Genomic DNA, 6,185 nt, shown 5'->3' with positions numbered 1-6,185 from the left:
AATTTAATGTTGACATTCAGGGCATACAAGTGAAAGTTGTTTGGTTGCATACTAGTTTGGGTCTATTTTACTGTGATAAAACACTGACAAAACCAGCTTAGCAACGAAAAGCTTTACTTTAGCTTACATGTTTAAATCCATTATTGACGGAAACCAAGTCAGGAACGTGGAATCTGGAACTGAAGCCCAGACCACCGAGGAACGTTGCTTACTGGATGCTTTCCATGGTTTGTTCAGCTTATTTTCTTATATAAACCAGAACCACCTGCTTGGGAATAGCATTGTCAACAGTGGACTGAACCACACACACACACACACACACACACACACACACACACATATCAACCACCAATCAAGGAAATGTCCCACAGACCACAGCATACAATTCCTCAATTTTGGTTTCCTCTTCCCACGTGACTCTAGCTTGTGTCGAATTTAAAAGGTAAAATAAAATAGCTAACAAAAGCTGGTTGGCTAAACTGTGGAAATGTCGATGCTGAGGATTAGAGAGATGGCTCCATTGGTAAATGTTGACTTGAGTTTGAATCACCAGCACCCATATTTTGTTGGTTGAGAGCACAGCTATAATCCCGTTCCTGGGAAAGTAGAGACAAGAGAATCCGTAGAGCCCTCTGGCCAAGCATTCTAGCTGAATCATCAAGCCCCAGGTTCGTGAGACCAGTTCTCTATAAGCAAGGTAAAGAGATGCAGAGGAAGCCAATGTCAGCCTCTAGCTCACGCACATAGACACGCATACTCACTCGTACTGACTGGGCCATATATTTTGCCAATTAACTTCTGAAGGAAGCTCTACTGTCCTTGAAGAGCTTTGAAATCGCTCTAGTTACCCAGATCTCACACTGGAAAACATAGCCACCGGAATGAGAAACCACAGTGCCATGGACGTGGTGGCAGTTCCAGGTTTCGAGGCTAGGCTGGGACTCTGAACCCCAGAATCGACGGTGAGTGCGAAGGCCTTGCTTGAGAAATGAACAAAAGTAGCCATTGCAATAGTTGGGTTTTCATGTATCTATGATGCTAGCAGATTGATCATGATGTTCCCAGAAGATGGAAAGTTGACAGAGCTACATCCGTACAAGCAGAAAAGCTCCACATGACCGGAGAAAACATCTAATCCCATTCAGAAAGACAGACAAGGCACTCTCGACCAACCCCCAGACCAAATCCAATTTCTAATCTCAGAATTTCTTGAAAAGGCCAAGCGCTCCAGGGGAGACCTTAAACATTTTCCAGTAGCAATCCCTTTGTAAAACAGAGAAATTTTTATATAGCTGTAGGCACATAAATTTATACAACAGGTTTACAATCAAATGTTTACTGATAATAAATCCCAGAGAAATTTATAGTAGAACAATTATTTGATATACACACTTTTACCATTGACTAAAACAAAAACAAATTTATATACTAATAAAATAAATGTGCTTACTTATTCTTACATAAAGAATTAAATCTTGGCAATTACTCTTACTGAATATTTGATATTCTAGGATCATTAAGTGTCTCCTATGTTTTTCTCAGAGTTGATTCCCATTTTAACTTATAATTGTCCATGCTGGGAATGCAACTTTTCATAAACCACGGTACAAAATGGCAGAGGTATGTTCAGAATCATTTCAAAATTGGAAACTTTATCCGAATCCCTAGTTGAAATGTCTTGAATGATTTTTACGAAACTCAAGTCAGCAACTCAAATAGCAACTTTTAAGCCGAACACAGTACAATCTGAAGACATATTAATTTGATACTCACAGCTGAGGAATGACATGGGAAATATGAAAATTATCGTCCATAATTAACCTATTGTATTTCTGTAAAGGTAGAAAAGTGTGTATGCAGTAAAAACACTGCTACACCTAACAGGCAATTGTTTCCAGTCTGTGCTAATAAAGTCTTTCAGGCAGTAGGTGGCGCCACGTGATAGGACAGCACAAGTAGAGTCCAGAGCAGAGAGAGGCGCAGTGACTGCTGCCAAGGACTCAGGAACCTTATACTGTGCCAGCTCATTTTTCCAACCTCACATTCAGTTATGCAATACCAATAAGGCTTGTGATTGACAGATTTCCTTTGGAATTCTTTTTCTTCCTTTTTTTGTCTTTTTTTTTGGGGGGGGGAGGGACCGGGGAGGGGAGAAGTATCGGTCACAGCAGGGTCTTATAACCTTCAACTCACAGTAATTCTTATGTCTCAGACGCCCAAGTGCTGAAATTCCAGGCATACACTGCTGTGCTCAGCTAATAACTAATTACCAAGCCAAATGCACTTTGGAGAAGAGGAAATTTTAAAAAAAAAACTCCCAGGTACTAACAGACACTGGATCTGAACTATCACTAGCTAATTCCAAAATTCTAAAACATTGCTATGGAGGTAATGTGATAAATGTAGTTCTGTCTCAAGGCAACTTTACTATTGACTATTGACTATTGACTACTGACTATTGACTATTGACTATTGACTATTTACTACTGGGTCCTGAGGCTACCTTATGATTATTCCCTCCTGTTCAGAACTACACAATCGAGACAGACCGACTCAGAAGCAGATAGAGTCTCCAAGTACTACTATGGCAGACATTTTTAAAGTATATCACAGTTATTCTAAGTTCTCTATTCTCCAAAATACTCACTCTTTATTTTCTTTATATTTCTTTAAATTATTCCTGTACCATGTCTAACATTGCACTGATTTTCAAATACATGACTCATACTGCAGTTGCATTTACCAAAATATGATTGTTTTTCACTCACAGTGTCAACAAACAGAATGATTCTCAAATTGCACCAAAGCAAATCATTGCAGCGTCAGTAATGAATTTTATTTCTGCTGCTGTTAAGTTTCATCTCCTTGTTTCCGACCCCCCACAAAAAGCCAAGAGCTTTGAAAATCATAAGTATATCAATAGGCAAACATTGATAGCCTACTCTGAGTCAGACCTGGTAACAAGGCTAAAAAGCTGACCAGAGCATTGCCTTTGACCTCCAGTTGCTCTGTTTAGTGAGGAACAGAGAAAGTAAACAACATAAATAAGGAATGTGATGTTAACGGTAAGAGTGCCATGCAGGGAGGAAAAAAAAACATAGAAAGTGGAGCCTGTGGGAGATGGATGGGAAAGACAATCAGCCCTGAGCACAGCCCAGAGCTGCTGCCGTGGTAAAGGAGGGCAAGCTGAGAGCTGAGTGATGAGAAAAATAAGCAGAAAGGATGTGCAATGAAGAAAGAGGAAAGAGAGACAGAGCAGAGGAAATCAGAGGTGAGGTTGAGTGTCAAGCCAACAACAGCCTGAGAGGTCAGGCACAGTTTGGCTTGTTGAAGATGACTAAATGCCTTTATACTATTATTTTAGATAAACTTAAAAACTGTGAAAAAGTAAAAGACTGGTCAGATGGTGAGTTTACTCAACAAGTAAGCTTTTGCTCAATCAACCTGTACCTTGCTCAGGAATTACATAAGAGGACTAAAGAAAAGACGTCATGGTTTTAAGACTGTATTTTCCAAAGAGAGTTGCGAAAAAGCATCTCATGTCTCTTCACCTTTTTACAGTTCAACCTTGTCTCCCACTGAGAAGCAATTTAATTTTACCTTTCCTCTGTCTTGTAACTGCCCGAGCCTAATAGAATGGGAGCAGTGGGGCTGGATCAGCTACAGGAATAACCCTTCCATTCCCTCTTGCTTTTTCTATCCATCTCTTAAAACACAGTGGCTTTTAGAACACCCCTGCTTGGAAGCAAATCACCATACAATGAGAAGGGTGAGCACATAGGCAGAGCCACTTGCAGGTGTTGCTTAGCAGTCACAGTGGAACTTAGACTATCAGGCACTGACTAAGGCAATTTCACATCTAATTCTGTCCATCTCCAAAGTGACTTTCAGCAGAAAACAAAATATGACTGACACTATAAGACAGTGTCCATGTAAAAACTGTCTACCTGAACCCATCTTTACCCAGGAAACAAGCAATAATAATATGCATATATGTATGTATGTATTACATATATATGTATATATATGTATATATACATATATATATATATATAATTTTAAACCTTTAAGTGGTGGGTTATATGTTACATACTGCCTTAGACCAGTGGTTCTCAAATTTCCTAATGCTGTGACCCTTTAATACAGTTCCTCATGTTATGGTGACCACCAATCATAAAATTATTTTTGTTGCTATTTCCGAACCGTAATTTTGCTACTGAGTGGTGTAATTTACCTACTGAGGTTCCTAAGACCATAGAAAATATGCGTTTTCTGGTGGAAACAACCCACAAGTTGAAAATTGCTGTCTTAGACTGCTGGGGCTGCCATAACGTAACATTATAAACTGTGTGGGTTAAACAACAGAAGTTAAACAACGCTGCAACAGGGAAATCTGAGCTCTAGCATCTAGCATGGTGGGTTGTGTGAGAAACCTCTCCCAGGTTTTTAGATAGCACTTGTCTTATTGCATCTTTGTGTGGCGCAGAATAAAAACAAAGGTTTTTTTCTCCTCTCATTTATCATAAGAGCTTTCATGCCGTTCATGAGTGCTCCCACTTCATGACATAATTACCTCCCAAATGCCCCATCTCCTATTACCATCACACTGAATAGTAATGCTTCAAATTAGGAAGCTATGGTGACACAAATATTCAAGCCATAAAACACAGTAACAGTTAACCAATACAGAAGACCAGGGAAAGTGAGAGATAAACAGATGTCAATAGTAGGAAGAGTAGGTTCTCCATATGTGGGGCTGTAGCTTGCTCATGGGCGTGGGTCTTGTTGGGCTGAGTTGTAGATCCCTCGTGTCTGTTGCCCCAGGAGGCTAGGGCTACAGCTCAAGGACAGAAGCTTGGGAATATGACTGAGTTCACTCCACTCAACGCCAGGCTGATGCTGGGTTATGGGAAGCCACTGAGCTCCACTTCAGGAGCTTGAGTTGATGAGCTCCATGGCTGGAATGCAGAGAGGTCCTCCAGCGGGAGATTAGGCGGCTACTCATTGGTTGAAGGCCCTCTTTACAGTTCTCCATTTACAGTGGGCCCCAAAGACAAGAGGAAGTCCATGGTTTTAAAAGGTTTATTGTCATGGTGGAAAGTGGATGAAGCTGTACCCCATGTTCTCAGGGCAGGTCTGAGGTTAAATACCTTTTGCAAGTAGAAGGAAGGTCTGGGAAGGAGTGCTTAATTGGCTATGCCTTCTGGCCTTTAGGAATCTCATTAATATGGAGATCTCTTAAGGCTCTGTGGCCTGTAGTCACGCACTCTACCTGTGCTACATGATTGAAGACCACAAACCTTTCTTTCAGAGGGGCTGTAGATGGCTGAAGTTAAGTGAGAGGAACCAGGAGGCACAGGAGTACCATCAACTCCTACCATCACTTTAGGGTTTCTGGGGTTGGAAGCAGACTCAAGCAGGTACCTCATTGCTTCTCATAGTCCACCACCCCACATCTTACACAAATGTGATGTGGCTATTTCTTTATAGATCACCCAATTTTCCTGCTTATGGGGGGCTATGCAATAAGCAATGTCATTATCCAAATACAATTGAAAGAGGATCAGTGTGCTTGCTCAAGTAATAATAGTAAAGAACTGCAATATGTGAAGTTTGGGTAGTTTGTGATATAGTCCTCAGACAGTGATCAATAATGGCTTGTAAATAGAGTCTGAGTCTGTGAAACACTTATGAGCTGTCTGCGTGTGCATTTCAGCATGCTGAGATTTATCAAAGTCCTATAGGGGCTGATATCACTCAGAGAAAGCAAGCAGAGAAGTTGCAACTCAGAGCCACAAGGCACAGCAACAATTAAAGAGAGACAGAGGAATGAATCCAGGATGAATATTTGCTTAGTATTCAAAGGGCATCATGCAATAAAATTATGTAAAATAATAGTACAATTTGTCACAATTTGTTAAATGCCTTCATTTTCTTCTTTTAGCTAACAATTGACTTATCCTATCACTAGGCATGCAGAAAATATTTTTATAATCAGAAGGAGGGGTGTGGGTCCCCGGTTCTGGAGAGTGTCCCATGATGATCTCCCTGCTGAGGACAGAGTAAGAGCAGGGAGGGTCTGTTACCGTCTCTGCTGCTGCCTCTGCCCACGTCTCCACTGTCTGTTGGTCTCCGGCCAGGCCTGGTGTGAGAGGTCTGGGCCAAAGGGTACAGAGTTCAAGCAT

General features: G+C 41.0%; 1 pseudogene; it reads left to right on the top strand.

Annotated features, from left to right (window-relative positions):
- LOC114617417 overlaps positions 1-6,185 on the top strand; it is a 47,160-nt pseudogene that overhangs the window by 6,487 nt on the left and 34,488 nt on the right.

Source organism: Grammomys surdaster, unplaced genomic scaffold (assembly GCF_004785775.1).
Source record: "Grammomys surdaster isolate TR1022 unplaced genomic scaffold, NIH_TR_1.0 136, whole genome shotgun sequence".
Taxonomy (NCBI): domain Eukaryota; kingdom Metazoa; phylum Chordata; class Mammalia; order Rodentia; family Muridae; genus Grammomys; species Grammomys surdaster.
This window is presented reverse-complemented; position numbering and strand designations above follow the sequence as displayed.